We start from the raw sequence: 18,295 nt of genomic DNA, 5'->3' as shown, positions 1-18,295 counted from the left end.
TTGTAAGGGAAAGCTGAGCATTAACATCAGTCATCTGGTTCTTATGTATCACTCTCTTCATCTGCTATCCAGAGGAATTCTTCCTAGCTGCATCTTAAAAATAAGGGAAGCTAATCACAGAGACACAAAGTGATAAGCTAGACATCACAGAAGGACAGGCCAGTACCTGGTCATTCACACCACTTTCCAGCAAGAAATGGATTTGATATTTGGAAAAACGCATGTATCTTATGCCAGCTTAGCTTCTTAGGAAGAATATTGCTTATTCTCATTTCAATACATTTAAACAAATGAAATTATCTACAGATACTGCATGTCAGTTTTTAATCATTCTGCAATGTTGTTAATACTTTTCCAACAGTCTTCTACTATTCATGCAAAATAACCATCAGTAAATATAGCATGGCAAGGTGTTGGCAAGCCTCAATCCTATAAAATCTCTAGTTCAATTTTCTGTTGCCACATTTTCTAACCTTTGAAATAAGCAGGGCTTTTCATACCAGGTAATATTTTCCTTTGAGAATGAATACAATATGAACACAGTAATCGGTTTGTTTCTACCTGTAGGCTATCTAGTCACAATGTGAGACAGTTTGGGGTTTTTTTAATATAAACACTAAAAAAAGCCTACTGCTATAAAAATTACTGCTTTTTCTGTCTCTTTGGAAGTCTATATCATCCTTGTTTATAGTTCAAATCAAATTCATAAACTAGCAAGAGTTCACTCAAATTTTGTTTGGAAAAAATCACATCCCTGAAACCACTTGGAAGAAAGGCTGCTGTTCAGATACATACAAATCTCCTCCATGCATGAGTTGCAGTGAATATCACATCTGAATTATACTTAAAACTCATTAATTAAACCACATGCTAACTACTGATCTTTATTTCATTAAGAAGATGCATCCCTTTTTAAGCTTATCTTGGATTTATTTTCAAAAATTATTTTTTTTTCAAAGTTATGTATTTATTATTTCTAATACATTCTCATGGTTTGTTTTCTCTTTCAAACTGGAAGGCTTTAGGTTCACACTTCTCATTCTATTTGCTTATAAAGTGCCAAATAAATTGTTGGCATTTAACACTAACTATGTCAGGTTGAAAACACTGTGTGCAGGACTGTTAGCAACCATCAGCTCAAAACTACAGGTTTTTTAAGTCTTCATAAATATGGCTTTACTGAGTAAAAGCTCTTCAAAACCAGGTTAGATTAATGCTACTTGATCTTATTTTCAAACCTGTAAGAGCTGACACTTTTGTAAGCTATTATTAGGTTAACTGCCATACTAACTGATTTCTTTTATCCACAGAAAAGACTCAAAGTCATCAGTGGTTCAAACTTCTCCATCAGCCACTGCTTTGAAATATCACTTGTAGGGATGAGAAAAGGGTTTGAGGTCAATGCCTTCCAAGCCTTGGCCTCCTGACAGATCTTCTTCAGATGACCGTGATGTTGCCTAGGGTTTGGTAATAGCTATTATTGCTAGGGTACTTCATTGTGTACATCCATGTTCAAAACGTATTTTGAAAACAGCAGGGAGAATGAAGATTTGAGAGGTTGCTTGGAGCACAAAAGAGGACGTGAAAGAAGGTACAAAGGTTGATGCTGGAAACAAGTCAAAAGAAACTGCCTGACAGATGGCATCCCAGAAAGGAAGGACTCTATGGTAAGATTCAGATATGAAAGAGAAAGTCAGTACAGATGGTGACTGACAGCACTGATTACAAAACTCAATTCCCATTGAAGGCAATGGGAGCTTTACTTCAGTAATGAGGATGATGGCAGTGAAGTCTATTTTTTTGAAAATCCTGTTGTTTTGCTACGAAATACTCTGCAAGGACTTGTATAATACTAAAATTCAAGCCCTAACACCTGGTTGACAGTATCGTTGACAGTATCACTCTGCAACTTGTATATAAAAGTTAGCACTATATAGCTGGCATGTATTTAAGAAGGAGAGAAATAAAACAAACTTCTACATCATACATAAAGTGCAGTGCAGAAGCCGGTTTTAGCAAATAAGTACGCAATGATCCAGGAAAACCTTACTGCAGCCTTTCACTATATAAAGGGGGCTTACAAGAAAGATGGAGAGAGACTTTTTACCAAGGCCTATAGTGTCAGGACAAGGGGCAACAGTTTTAAACTGAAAAAGGGTAGATTTAGATTGGACATAAGGAAGAATTTTTTTTTTATCATGAGGGTATTGACATACTGGAACAAGTTGCCCAGAGAAGCTGTGGATGCCCTATTATTGGAAGTGTTCAAGATCAAGTTGGACGGGGCTTTGAGCAACCTGACCTGGTGAAAGATGTCCCTGCCCATGGCAGGGAGGTTGGACTAGATAATCTTTAAGGTCCCTTCCAGCCCAACCCATTCTATGATTCTAAAAATAAATTCCAGGAGAGTGCCAAGTCCTGCAGTTGGGTCACAACAACCCCATGCAACACTACACGTTTGGGGAAGAGCGGCCTGGCAGAGAAAGACCTGGGGGTGCTGGTTGACAGCCAGCTGAATATGAGCCAGCAGTGTGCCCAGGTGGCCAAGAAGGCCAACGGTATCCTGGCCTGCATCAGAAATAGTGTGGCCAGCAGGAGCAGGGAAGTGATTGTTCCCCTGTACTGGGCACTGGTAAGGTCGCACCTCGAGTCCTGTGTTCAGTTTTTGGCCCCTCACTACAGGAAAGACATTGAGGTGCTGGAGCATGTCCAGAGAAGGGCAACCAAGTTGGTGAGGGGCCTGGAGCACAAGTCTTATGAGGAGCGGCTGAGGGAACTGGGGCTGTTGAGTCTGGAGAAAAGGAGGCTGAGGAGAGACCTTATCGCTCTCTACAACTACGTGAAAGGGGGTTGTAGTGAGGTGGTTGTCAGTCTCTTCTCCCAAGTAACAAGCAATAGGACGAGAGGAAATGGCCTCAAGTTGCGCCAGGGGAGGTTTAGGTTGGATATTAGGAAAAATATCTTCACCAAAAAGGGTTGTCAAGCATTGGAACAGGCTGCCCAAGGAAGTGGTTGAGTCACCATCCCTGGAGGTATTTAAAAGACGTGCAGACATGGCACTTAGGGACATGGTTTAGTGGTGGACTTGGTAGTACTAAGGTTAACGGTTGGCCTCAATGATCTTAAAGGCCTTTTCCAACCTAAACGATTCCATGATTCTTTAAAAACACCTTTTCCATCTTAGATATACTGCTTTGCATTAGCAAAGCTAATTATGCTATTCACTTCCAAAAAAAAAAAAAGGGGGAAAAAGAGAGATAGCTTTTATCTTCACCAGTTACTGTCAGCAAACTCTTAAGTGGTATTCTGGTAAGCACCTGGCAAATCCCTGACCAGCACAGCCTATAGAATCCTAATGAATAAGGTTTCCTGTAAGTAACCTCTACTGAGGCGGGGGGGGAGAGAAAAGATATTTTCATTATTCCTAGGTGGTTAAGATAGACATTCCTTTGGTAGATTCTATCCATACTGAAATCCAAAATACAGCCTTGATATCAAACAAAGTTCAGTACCAGGAAAATGGGAACCATGTGGAAATAGCAAAACATCACATGTATATCTATACGTACTCAAGAGTTCAAGTTACAGGGGAATGAATGTACAGCTCTGCAGACATTCCACAGAGTAATTTAAAATATTTTAAGGTCATAATCTCCTCTTTATATGCAATGTGTCAATGTAGGCAAATACTTCCCTTCGGTATTAAAAAAAAACAAAAACAACACCACAAAGCAACAACAAAAAAACCCTGAAATGAAAACCACAACCTCCCCAAGCTGTTCCACATATACTGACACAATACCACAATCTCAGACTTAAGATGTTCAGTATGACACTCTACCACATTCAATGTATCCCTGTTTTACCCTGAGGAGGAAAAATTTAACACTATTTAGGAGAGGGAGAAAGAGAAAATGTTGCATAAAAATTAAAAGCAAACTAAGTATGCAGAAGACTGGGATCCTGTTGCTAGCACCTAAGAGAGGATGGAGATGATAAGGATCAGTGCCCTACAAGTACCAATTAAAGTTTAGAATCTTGAAATTGTGTCCTTAGTCTCCTTCAAATACCAACTCATACACCAAGACATGCATTTATAATAGGAAAATGTATATTGTTACAGTTACACTTCACATAAGGTGCCTGATTTCTTGGTGTGCCACACCTCAAATTCACTATAGAGCTGCAGCATTGAACCTGCCTGGCATTTATTATTCTTTCTGGCTTACCAGAACACTCTCCAGCATCAAGTAACTCATTCAAAATCTCCTCCTGTTCCACAACTTGATTTCCTATCAGCAGCTACTATGGATGACTTTCACTTACACATTATTAGTTTAAGAATGACTTTTATAAAAGTCATACAAAAAGGTCCATCTAGCCAACTATCTGCTTCTGACAGTGATCAACAGCAGATCCTAAAGAAAGATATAAATACATGGCAAACAAACAACTTCACTTTCCTACAGTACCCTTCCAGCCTCCAGCAACTGGTGGTTCAAGGACATTGCAAGCCAGAGGTGCCATCTTTAGCCTTAATGGATTTTTCTTCCACGAATGTATTCAATTGTTTCTTGAAGCCATGTAAGCTTTTAATATCCACAATCCCTGCTTCAGAAAGCTCCACAGCTTAATAACCTATTGTACAAAGGCCTGTACTTGTCATTTATTTTGAACCTGGTACAGTATTTAATTTGATATTATTATTTCTATTGAAAGAGAGTGAATAAAGTGATCCCTGCCTATCTTTTCCATGTTACTCTCTTCTCAGATAGCTCTATCGTATTCTCAGTCGTCTCATCAGTCACTCAAAAATGAAGCCTTTACTTAATTCAGTCACCCTTGATAGGTATCTTTTCCAACCCATCTGTGATGATTACGACTGCACAAGAATTGCACACAGTATTTGAGAGTACACAATGAATTTACACAGTAGCCATAACATTGTTATCCTCTTTGAAATGAAAGCTAACATTTTCATAAAACTAATATAAGCATCAAGAGCTCCTTCCTGAGTAGCAATTACTATGTCAAAAGTTATTGCTGTATATGTAAAACTAGGATTATTTACTTACCCATATACATTATTTTATATTTATCCAAATTTCACTTCAGAGGGCTAGACGAAGAAAGACAGAAGATTATGTGGAGAGATCTTTAGCTATAGCAGTAAAATTCTGCCTGTATCCTACCCCAAATTTCCCATTTCTTATTTTGTCTCTCTTCCACTATATAAACTCTGCCCATTATAATGAATCTTCCAAACCTGGCTATTGATCCCACAGATCATTTGTTTATGCCCCTGTTTCCTAGGCATGGATCATATTAGTTTTCAAGCACCTTGGAAGTACCTCAGTCTAATAACAACCCCAAAACATAAAAGTGTTTTTATCTTCCTTCCCATGATTCTTCTGGAGCAATTGGAATGAATCTTTCTGGTCTTGTTTTACATTTTGTTTCTCCTCTTAAGTGGCTTGACATTCAAGATCTCTGCTATCTCTTGAGCATCTCAGTCACTGCCAAATCACCGTTCTCTTACACAAGGCAAGAGTCTTAATTTTAAACACTGTTTTTATCTCTCTTAGATAGTTAATAGACCTCTAAATTAGTTGAAAACATTGTTCTGGGGAGGTGCATATTCTGTTTACTTTAAGCAAGTTTCTACAAGTTCTGTGTAGGTGCACTTTTGGGCTATGACTGGGGTCAGTTTTCAGCTCCTCTTCCAGAGGACCAATTTAACAAAAAACTACAACCACAGCCTAAAGTTACTGGTGAAACTTAACAAGTTACTCAAGCTTCCAAAGCATTGTAAAGTCCAATGTCGCTGAAGGGTGGACAATGCCAGTTTTATTGAGATGAGACTGCATTACTGAATTTTGTTATTGAGATTATTTTTGTTTGTTTGTTTTTTAAATTTGCAGCATAAGCTGCCCATAATGTTAGAATCTAGTGGAGAAACTACAGTACAGCTGTGAACAGAAAAGCAGACTAGATTAAAACATAGAGATGTATTTGGGATGCGAAAAAACATATCCCTGCATTTTGAAAAATAGGCAATAAGCCCTTGTTCCAGCTCAATTCTAAAGCAGAACGCAACAAGTAACACTTTCCACTCCTAAAAGGGAAAAGAAATACAAAGTTACCTGCACAATAATGAAGAATGTGAATTTTACAAGAAAAAAAAAATTAAAGGCACTGCTTTTACAAATAAAGTTTTGGGAAATAATCTGTATTACAGGATTCTCCCACCCTGCACCACAAATTTCCCATTTGTGTACCAAAGCTAGGCATAAAACACACTTTCTTCTTACGATTTTCAGCCTGAGGTACCTCGCAGACCACCTTAATGGCTACATCACTTCCCATTTAAACACTGCTTGACACCACACTCTGCCCAGCCACGGCAAACATGATTCAGGGAGGCCACCTCGAGCCCCATGTCAGCGTATTACCAGGTTTTATTACGCTGTTTGTGTCCACAGCACTGTGGGGGAACTGAGGCCCTCCTCTCCACATGCACTGCTGTTCCTCGGACATCCTCTGCAAAGCCTGTCTCCAGCTACGGACATAAAAACACCACAAAGCATCGGGAAGTGAAGTAAGGCAGCCCCACTAAGAATCTCCCCTTGGTTTTGGTAGGAGCTCAAAATGCATCACACCAAGCTACAGTTCCCACACCGAAACATCCTGAACTCCTTGCTCCTTCCAACCTTCAGGCTGCAAAGGAAGAGAGAGACTGTTTTGTCCAAGTACAGGTGTGGTAGCATGGACCTGTTAAACTGGGGGGGGTATAGCAGGGGCGAGTGCACTAACACCTAATGTGCGATAAGCAGCACCCGCACTTTTTTGCCTTTGTATCAAAAAGGCAAGCCTGGTTTCTCAGAGCACTAGTGCAAAAAGGTGACCACATATACAACAGAAGAAAACAAGATTATAATCTCCTCTTGAGAAGGAACCTCAGTTTGCTACATAAAAATATGAAGCATGCTTTATTCACACATTTTCAATTCACTACAACATTAAAAGCCCACTGGTCATGTTTGTACGATGCGGTTAACATAAAACTAAGAGCTTACTGCAATCAAAATAAAATATTCCTCACTGGCACTACTTCAATAATTGACCTAGCCCAGGGTCATTTTAAAACAGTTTAAATGCATCATTAATCTAGGGTATTCCAAAGCAGCTTTACTAATATGCTATAATAAATTAGAATAGAGAAGCAAGGCTGCAGTTAGCATGCATTTAAAAAAATAATAATATGATAACAAGATATGCCAGAGATGCAGATTAGAGCAACATGAAAGAGAAGGCATAAGAAACATGACAGCAACATGACTTAGAAGTTCCAGAAATATATTTGATGGGATGTATTTTCCTTATTATTCTCCTGGCTGTACATTTTCCTTTCTTTCATGTTTCCTTCCTGTCACTTCCATCCTAATGCTCTGGCAGCTTCTCACTCTCCGTTATCATTAAAAGAGAGTAGCTGGTCTCTCTAACAACCAGATCAGTAAATTGGAGGTTAATCTGCAATATGAAGAAGGTTACTAAGTGGAAGAGAAGCTCAGTCGTTTGATTATTTTAGGTCACACATGTCAGGAGAAAAGCAGGTTAGCAAAGTATATTGTAAAGACAGCAGCCTTGGGCAAGTATTTTTTTGAACAACCTTGTGCATGATGTCCTAAAGAAATCTATATGGGTGTCCATTGTCTAAAGAGTAGAAACGATTAACAGGAAAGATTGGAAAGAATCAAGGGCATAAATGAAACAAGCCAACATCTTTACTTCCTACATATTCCAAGACTTAGAGCAGAGAGGGGGGAAAAAAAGTTCAGTAGATCGTCTAAAGTTATCGCTGTTCAAAAACCAAACATAAAGCCAGCCTACACACAATCTGTGCATAAAGAGGGAGGAGAGAAAAAAAAACAAACCAAAAATCCACATTTATTAAAAAAAACCCTGGAAAATGCCAAAGACACTGTAAATTGTACTGAATTTATACTCATAAACGTACACTTCCCCATGTATTTGCATGGTATCTTTCACAAAATCATTCCATTCCTCTTAAGATTGTTAGGGCATGTTACATTAAGAAAAATAAACTCCTCCCTGTAGGAAGCAAAGATGGTTTCCTCACCTCCTCCTGCCCCTAAACAAACATACACAAGTGTGTGTATACATATATATAAAAATAAAAGGAAAAACTCAAAGCCCACACTAATAGCCATTTCTGAAGAATCTATTCTCATAATTTCTTTAAAATGCATTGAAGAAGAGTCTCGATTCACTGAATTTTAGTTTTAAACTTAATTCAGTAAGATTTTACTCTCGTAAGTCACAAAACAAACATTACTATAACACAATAAAAAGGCAAGTTTTTCCAAGACCTCTCTCTGAAGGGATTACAACATGCACAGGCAGTAAATACACATGTCCTGGGCTTGATCTCCTGTGTTAATTTGTCATGCACATCCATTCCAGATGCAGAAGCAGGTTGCTGCTTAGCATGATGCCATCTCCATTTCCCCTATCCCAATATATAATACAATTTTTCTTCACTGCTTCTGAAGGAGACATCTGTTATGCGTCTTGAGCATTTGAAGAAAAATTTCTCTTTCGGTCGTTCATATTGAAGTTGCTTCAAATGAAAACACCTTTATCTTCAGTGACTGCACTATTACTCTGTGTGGGGTCAGCACATGAACTGCAGCACTTGGAATTTCTGAGTAGTAATTTGCTGAGATACCACTTCAGTTTTATAAAAAGTCTCATGTCAATAACAACTCTTTGCCAAGCAGTTTCTCTCTACGCTTTGCGTATGGATGGTTTAAACGACATCTCAGCATCTTTACTTCTCTTGGTGCATCCTCTCCTCATGAAGTGAGGAGACAGGGAAGATGGGGCAAGATCATGTAAGGTAGTGGACTGTATTTCCAGCCAGATTTATTTCCCAGCCCTCTGCAGCTTTGCTGCTTTCCTTGATGGAGCTGCAGAAGTTTCCTGCCCTCCTCTGCAACCCTTCCTGCACACATGGAGTGCCAGTCTGCAGTGCCAAAGATGACAACTTTTGATTTGGTTTTGAAATTCTATTAGTATAGGCAGTCGGTGGAGGTGAATGCAATTTCACTTTCTAGTTAGCAAAGCATAGGCTAATATGTATGTTCTGGCTGCGCTTTCTTTGGGCTTATATCTCTTAAATGGATTACTTTAGGGAAAATGGAGAGATTAAACCTTCTCTCAGACTGCTATATAGAACAAGAAGTAATATAGATCAAAATAAAATCCAACCATCATTAGGAGGAGTGTCTCCATATACTTGGAGAAATTCCCACTGCTTCACCATCATTGGCAATTATGTCAAGGATGCCCTTATGCTGAAAAAGGTTTAATCTGATGTGAAACGCAGGTTAAATGTACTGCAGGAATATTTTGCTGTGAAGCTTTTGCATGTCATTTTTGAGTTTTCTGCTAATTTTTACAGCTATCCCAAGTACTTTTTATGTCCATGTATGCTGCATCTGTAACAATTTTGTAACTTTAGCAGAGAATTCGTTACTTAATGTCATAAAAGTTCTGGATTTACATTTTTATACTGGTGTTATAATTGCAAAATTTAATCAGCAATTTGACTGTCACTTTAGTTTACGTTGAGCAATTCTGGAAAAACAACATCCGTTCAAGCCTGTCATTCATTTTGTATCCATATCAAATGCAACTTAAAATCTAGTCATTTATCAGAGCCTGAAAAATAGCAATATATTTCTTGCAGGATGGCATCAATGTGTCTTTTTCATGCATTCCCCATGCTAATGTGAAACTACTACTCTGTAGAAAAAGCAATCTAAAAATTTCCAAGATTCAAGCAATCCCATATAATAATTTACCCAGCAATCAAATGAGATATCAAAAACATTAAAGAAACTGAAATGTGTTTTTCCCCAAAAAAGCAAATAAAAAGGAGAGAAAGAGGCAAGAGATGGAGGTGTGCTGCTATATTGAAAATAAGAGGGCTTTCTCCATTGAAGGGTCACAGTAGGTATTTTGCCTCTCATATAAAAAAATTATATATAAAAAAAAGTGGACTATTGCATTAAACCGTGTGTTATGTACTGTGCAAGACAGATGATTCAGAGCTGGTGAACCACTGAAGGATACTGGTTCAGCACAAGATTTGGTACAATTTACAGTCTCTTCTCAAGTTACCTAGCTCTGGCTAACTGATGCTGCATCTGTACAGGCTTTGCCAGGGACTGGCAAAATTTTGCCAAGGGTACAGTTAATCTGTGCAGAAGAGAGATTTCAGTGGCCAGTATCTGTTGGAGCTAACTCTTGTGGGTGGGAATACCTCAAACCTCCCAAGTACACAAGCACTTGTTTGACCTTGCCTTCTCCGAAACAGCCACATAAACCTTCAGCAGCATTACCCAAATGTTACAAGCACAACTTTTAGCCCAGGGATTGGATGACAGAAAGACAAACTGCCTGTGACAGACAATTATCTAATGCAAAATTGGGAGATTTTAATCACAGTGAGGCAAAAACATATAGGATAAAATTCTTCTCTCACCTACAGAAGCCATTAACATTGCAGGAACACATGGGCAGGGCCTGTGTTTCCCAGACATTGGCTCTGAACAGAGACACAGGGAGCCCTTGCTCTTTCCCATCTTCATCTATAAGCAGAACTTGTCACAGGCTGGCTATAAAATGTTCTTGCTTGTGCTAAACATTTGTTTGCATTCTTCTAGTACTTAACTTACAGAAAACTATTTTCAGACAGCAACAATAAAAAAACAGGCTAAAATTTTCTAAATAAACTCATCTGTTATTCTATTTTAAGTACAAGTATGAAAAATTATGCTTCTTTAAGCAAATGAGCACCTTAAGTTAGTCTGATAAATCTACACTTACACACTTCAGTGAGCAATCCAATTTCTAAAGCACCCTGTGTTAACACTGGTGTCCTGACCAAATTCTAGTTCAGGTAATTACTCCACCTAGCTAAATCTCTTAGCAGTATCACATCCTGTCATAAACCGCTGTACAGCACAGAAGTAAACTGTTAAATCGCCGTTGCATCTTAAGCACAGAATAAATGGTTTACCGCTGATCGATGAAACATTTAAGCCGTATGGGCCAGATTTTCTAGTCTACTATGTCCAATTTGCACTGTAAATTTGGCATTAAAAAAAACCCACCACAAAACAGGCAAAGTGTAGGAAACTGCACTGGACGTGGTAACTCTTAGCTGGCACAAACCTGACAGAAGTTTCGGGGCAGTGCACGTTCAAGGCACGGCCAGATGTCACCAATCTCCAAACTCCTTGTTGCTGCTGTTCTCACGGGTGATTACTGCTCACATGGCTCTGAAGAAGACATGCAAATATTCTTCAGCTACTTCAGGGAAAGTCTGGCAGATAGGCTTAAACTGTTGTGGAGGTGGTTTCAAATGATCCAGTGAAGGACCTGTTAAATGCTGTTATGTTCTGCCACCACAGATTTCGCTGAAAAGTTCAAGCATTGGATGGTAACCAACAACTGGAGGTGATGGGGGAAAAGGGATGCTGTAGTTATCCGTTATATCTACATGTGGCTAGATGACAGCCTCGTATTTCAGCTAGTGACTGCTTCCAAAAGCGAGGGCAGAGGTCTTCAATAAACAAGATCTGACCAGGAGAAAGAGGGGATAGGAAATTATTTCAATAAGATCTGCCAAGAGATCTTAAAATGGCAGTGTAAGATAACATTGTCCCTGTAAAACACTACCTTGAACAGGAACATGGCAGCTCTGACCCTGCTGAGTACAAACATCCAGAAAAGAGTGGGATATTGTAGCCTATATATTTCTATGTTAGCTGCACATACACCTCATTATTTTTATTCCTACAATTCTCTTAATATATTGCTGTTAGTTTGGCAATTAAATAGCTGACTTGAATCACCAGGTGTTTGCGTAGACTTGGAGTCATGTCATCTTCTCTGTGAAGAAAGACATGTGAAAATTATGGAAATGAAGGTGAAGAACTTGAAAGAGAAGCATGAAATCCTATTAAATTCCTGCAATAGATTTTCTTTCTCTCCTTTACTTCTGGAGCAAACCTCATCAAGAAGGTCTCTTCTATAGCATTTTTTTCATAAAGAAGAGGGAAAGGATTTCTCTGTTGAAGATGTATGTTGAGAACGATTACCCAGCCAAGCCCATCATGTAGTAAAACTCCTCCAAATGTGACAATTGTCAAAACCAGTTTGAAACCAATAAATCACAACAGAGCTCGACCTTAAAAACCAGTTTACACTGGAATTCTCAGAAAGGAGTTGGTTCAGCAGGTTGACATCTCCTAATAAAGCCTTTGCACCTTTTAAAGAAACATTAAAAAGCTGGGACTGCTATTTCTTTCACTCAGTGTAATTTGGTCTCTTGACAGTGAGGAACATTTACGATAGATGTAGGATTTTTAGCTTGGGATTCCAGAGCTGCATTGTATTTAACTTGTCAACCTCCGACTTAATTTTTTTCAGCCTTATTTAAAGTAACCAAACATGTCTGCTCCTGGCCCTGATCCATCGAAATAGTTAGCATACACTCAGCTTTGCTGAAGTCAATTGCTATAAATGTGTGCATCAGCATATCGCTAGACAAAGACCATAAGTTACCTGTCTGAGCATTAAAAAAAAAAAAAAAGAAAGAAAAGCTGAATTGTTCTTTCTTCTATATGTGTGAACAGACACCTGCCTACACACACAGTTACATCTCCACAGAACGGCTGGTGAAGTGGCACAGTGCAGTCTGGCTCCCAACTGGGCTGCCGCTACGGTACCGCTGCAGTTCCTTGGACCCAAACACAAGAGCTACATTCCCTGCACAAGGAGATGAGAAAGTTTAGAAAAGAAGTGAGCATCATGTCCCAGTGAGGAAACAAAACACAGCTTAGATATGTCCCCCTAATCAGTGAGCAATCTTGCATCCCACTGCTTCAATAAGGCCATGGAGTCCCCCTCATCACAGTTGTCTTTCTACAAGTCCAAATGCTGGCACACACCGAAGTTTCTTGACCTTGTATTTTGATTTGGATTAATCTGAAATGACTGTGCTTAAAAAAAAAAAAAAGGTAACTAGGTAACTACACACAATACTATCAGCTGAAATGCATTACAAATGCCAAGTTAAATGAAAAGAAAACTAAATATAGAAACCAGTCCATTTTATCCTGTAAGATATACTCTGTTTATTAACATTCCTGAAAATTGATAGGTATTAAATTAACCACAGGAGGGCTCCCTCTGGTATACTGACTACAACAGAAACATACTGTTAATTGCCAAAAATAATATTGTATCTTAAAAGTGACAAAGGTTTTAGACCTCAAATGGTATTTTCCTCAGTAGGCTCCAATCTATACAGGGGAAAAAAATTATACATGAACAATTCAGATAAAGAAGTGAATTACATAAGTGTTAACTGTATGACTGTTACATACTTAAACAGCAAATGCAGATTGCCAATGCACTGCATTTTAAGACACTAAGCTCTGTTTTGCCATGCCATGTATAGGGGCTCTTGGAGCTGACACACCGGCACAGCAATGAACAGGGCTGTAGAATAAAAGAGGACTGAACACACCAGGTCCCAGCTGCTGCTCTGGGGAGAGAAATGAGGGCTTGCTTGGAACAGCACACGCATAGAAACTGAGCAACTGAGCACAGAAAGTGAGGCTTCATTTAATCAGTACTTTTATGGTCGGCCACGCACTCTGCCAAAACAGTACAAATTAACGTCAGCAATAGTCAAGCAGCTTCTTTTGTAGACTTGGGCCTGTTTGTCACTCTATTTACTCCTCCGTTCAAGAGAAACAAAACTCTCCCACCTCCCAAGTTTGTGGTAAAAGCAAAGGTAAGCAACTGAAACAGTGGAACTAAATACATAACTGACAGTGTCCTGACAGTGCAATCATAGGAAATAGCTGTCTATTTGTGTCCTAACCAAACCATACTTAGTACAAGATTTTGTAGCTGTTGAAATCAACTGGAAAAGCAAGGGAAATACGACTAAGTGGGGGGCTAAGAATCAAGATGCAGCTTTTATGCAGCTCCAGAAACAGAACTCAGCAACCCAAGCTTTGTACTTCACTGGCATCAATAGTGGGTAAACAGAGTTAACTGTCCTGGAACAATTATGATTATCAGAACCCATGTACTAAACAGTAGGAAACATTGCACTTTGGGGCAAATGTAAATTTTCACTTCTTTCACAGACTTCAGAAACTCATGACTGTTTGCAAGACAGATTTCAGGCTGAAACCGCTTCCTGGATTCAGAAGCCAAAGTCAGTACTTTCACAGCCACCAGGTTTGGAAGGTAGATTTTGTGCCGGTTTGCCAACTACACTACAGGCCCAGGATTTGTAAGAACTAAGTTCTCCTTATCCTGAGGAGTTAATTTAAATCTGTACCTCACATATCCCAAGAGAAAGACCTAATCATGGGGCTAACCAGACAGAAATACAGCATTTAGAGGACAAGGGAAAGAGAGTATGACTCCATCCCATGGAGCAACACCTTCCCCTTACAGCATGGGTGTGTTTTGGTCTTTGCTCTGGGCACTGTGCATGCACCAAAATAAAAAGGCCCATCACCATTGAGGGCTCCTCCTGCAGAAGTGCCTAAATCAGGAGGTTAAAGTAGCATGCCCCACTGCGCCAAAGCATAAGTGAAACAAAGCCAGAAGTCTACCTTCTTTCCTTACTTTACACATCATAAAGCATTTCAGTAATACACCCGTGAAAAAGTATTACAGAGCATCTCTGACTAAGAGATGCTGCTGTTCAATCCAATTTTAAGTTAGTGCTACTTTATTTGGCTACAGTAAGGCTTTATCCTTGTCTGTTTATATACTTTCAATATATGAAAAATAACTTCACGTAAAAGAACCAAATTTCTTGCAGCAGCTTTCCAGTGTCCATAATACAGGTATGGGGTGGTAAGTGTTGTGAGATATGTTTCTTTCTGTTTTTATGGGGTGCCAGTGTGGTTGACTATTGCAGTCTAGTGAAGTAACCCCTAATGCATTTCAACTTCATTTGGTATTTTCTTCATTCAGTTGTCATCTCCCTGTTTCCCAGTACCTTTACTCTTGAAGCTCCAATTTAAATACTGTGATAAACCAAAAGTAATCAACAATTATCAAAATATAAAGATCAAGCCTATCAAGTTCACAAGTGAAAACCTTAAGAAAACATGATGGGTTAAAAAAAAGGAAGCTTGTATGAAACACTTAGAGGTTAATAATGCTTATAGAATTAATGTACAGTGATCAAAATCATTGATGCTGTCTGAAATCAGGGTTGTCAATACCATTTTCTCATCTTTTAATCTTTCCTAAAGAAGAGCTTCTCTGCTCAAAAACAGAATTTGCACGAAGACAAAAAAATACTCTTATGTAACTTATTGCAGCACTATTTTACAGAATAAAAAGTCAACTTATTTTGTCATATTAGAATTTCTAGATAGCACTAAAGAGCACAAGTGCCCTCTTCTAGGCACTGGCAATGGCCCAGTCCCCAGGGGACACTGTTCTGCCATTGATAGAAACAGATTATTTTTGCATTGTGGATTGCTTTTGAACAGCTTCTCTGCTTACTGCTGTCAGGATATCAATGCCTCCTCCATCAGCCTGCTATTCCTCCTTCGCTCCAGTGCTATGGCAAGCAGCTGAGGTGGTGGGAGAGGCTGACAGAGCCCTCATTCACAGGGAAGTTTGGGGATGTCTACTTTAGCAATGAATTGCAAAGTTTAGTTTATAACTAGTCAGAAAATCAGAATTTCACCATGCCATCTCCTCAAAAACACCTGACGATCAAGAACATTAATTTAATTGATCTTAAAACAAGATGGCATATTTATAAACATTACTGCCAATGTCAGAATACCGCCAGACACACATTTTACCCATGAGGGCAAAACCAGTTCAGCCTATGGCTAACTTTAATTAAAGTCACTGACAGCTCTGCCCCTCTTCCATGGTCAGGACATACCACAGCAGTCTGACTGCACATCACTGTCATGTGCTGACCATACATACCTACCTACCTATGTAACCTAACACAGCTTTAGAATATATAAGGAAAGTCTGCTGCAGTTTCAGTAGGACTGACCTTTAAACTTGGGTTAAGTCATACTAAGTATCGAGTAACTGAACACCTCAAGGGCAAAGAATGAGTGCGTTGAGTGTTCAAATTCTTGCATCTCCTACTAACTTAGTGGGAAAAAAAAAAGAGTTCTATTTCTACTACAACACTATTTCACTATTTCTAATGCAGTCTTTTCTAGTATGACCTCATGTCTAGCATAGTCTCAAAGAAATACACTGACCATCTTCTTGCAATTTCCTTTATATTTAAAGGAGTTGAACTCAAAACTCGTACTTCAACCCTTGCTCCTTGTATGCATTTTGGGTTATAACATGCACATCAAAAGACACAAGTACTGTAATCGCATTACTCACCTCTACTTCAACCTGCTATCCTCATTGGGTAATGACATTGCCAACACAACTTCAATTCTGACAGTGATAACGGAATTACATTAAAGTCAGCTGTAAGGTTCAAAGTTTCATTGCTCATTTTTATTGTTTTCCCATTAAACAGTCCCATTACTGCTTATTTAGTATTCAGGTGGGGAGAAAAGGACAAAAAGAGAGAAAGGGAAGCTAGTAAAAAGCCCCTTTCAGAAAACTTAGGATCTAAAATTTGCTGGGGTCTCATTAGCAAGTCTCACTAGCCTTTCATGTATGCTCAGCTGCTGATCTCCAAGGTTTTATTCCACCATTTTACCCAGAACTTTTTATTAAAAAAAAAAAAAAAGTTATTTCCCTCTGAGTGCTATCCAGTCATGCTCTACTTAGAGTGCAGTCTTGAACATTAGAAATTTCATCTTATGTCAAGGCATGTGTCTTTCAAAGAGCCGTGCAACAAACATGGAAATTATTTGCATTGAATACCTTAGCTTTCCTAAATCACAAAGTAAATTAGAAACTGCAAAGACTACAGTATGCACCCTGTAAACCTAATGACAGACACTTATGATCGTGTATAATTTTCTTTCAGCAGAAATTACTTCCTACTAAAATCTAGCACCTGACACCTACTGCATTTTAAAACAACTGGAAAGACAAAGCTTCAAATTAAGAAGCTATCCCTAACTTCCTCCTGTAGTAATAAAGTATCTTCCATTCAGCGTATTTCATTAACCAGTTATGATACTCTGGAGGACTAACTTCTGTAACGGATAGCTATATTAACAAAGAATCAAGTATGTTATCGTTCAGTTGAAGCCGGTGACTTAAATACATTTAGTACGTGGAAAGTGCATTATATACATGGGTGATGACCTCTGAATTTAAGACTACTAATACACTAAAATGATACATGATGCTGTTTAATATGCTCTAACATAAAGGCTATGCAAGTGGTAAACAAGCTAAAAGATCAAACAATCCCATCATTTCTTACTAATGATCTATGAAATATTTGTGTCATATTTAAATTACACTGACAATTACAGTGTAGGAGCATAGCACTGCTGAACAGAACAAATACAAGCTTTGGTAAATTACAGGCAGGGTTTTAAAGCACTGCATTACAACAACTCCCTAAAACTAAACTTCACTCAATGCAGGTCATGCTGTGATTTACGAGCCATACGTAATAAACCCAGCAAGTTGAAGAATAACTTAAGAAAAAAACAGCTTATGTCAACCGCTGTTATTAATAACGGTGATTGAGGAGACTGTAAACTGGAAGTATTTTAAAGTTGGTTGTGACATCAGCCTGAAAAGCAGTTACACACACAGAGCGTAGTTGTATCAGGGCACATTAGCAACACTCAGAAGAGAGAGAGACTGTCAGTCCCTCCTGTCGAGTTTTCAGCAGAAGGGGAGAGGAAACAAAAAACCTAGGCGGTTAGTCACCTAGACGGATCCCGCGCAATTTCGGCGGACACAGAGCCACACATCAGTTCGAGAAGCGTTACAGGCAGGCAGACAAATAAAAGTTGCAGTAAAAACTCCACTTCTCGTGAGGAAGATTAGAGCCCAGCAACACCCTCGGCTAACCAAGGAAGCGTGCAAAGTCGCCCGTCCTCCTCATTGCACAGCCAGCTTCTGCCCCAGCTCGCCCTCGCCCTTCGCGGGGAAACCCAGCCCGCCGGGCTCAGGTCTTCGCCCACAACTTTCTCTCTCCACCGCGGAGGCAGGACGAGCGCATGTGCTGCCGCTCGCCGCTCCGCACCCCGCCGCC

General features: G+C 39.2%; 1 protein-coding gene across 1 annotated transcript in view; it reads right to left on the bottom strand.

Annotated features, from left to right (window-relative positions):
- The window catches only part of GALNTL6 (polypeptide N-acetylgalactosaminyltransferase-like 6), a 501,615-nt gene that overhangs the window by 483,180 nt on the left and 140 nt on the right, over positions 1–18,295 (bottom strand). The gene's annotated exons all lie outside the window — the stretch shown is intronic.

The sequence above is a fragment of the Haliaeetus leucocephalus genome, unplaced genomic scaffold, assembly GCF_000737465.1.
Source record: "Haliaeetus leucocephalus isolate CR32 unplaced genomic scaffold, Haliaeetus_leucocephalus-4.0 Scaffold284, whole genome shotgun sequence".
Taxonomy (NCBI): Eukaryota; Metazoa; Chordata; class Aves; order Accipitriformes; family Accipitridae; genus Haliaeetus; species Haliaeetus leucocephalus.
This window is presented reverse-complemented; position numbering and strand designations above follow the sequence as displayed.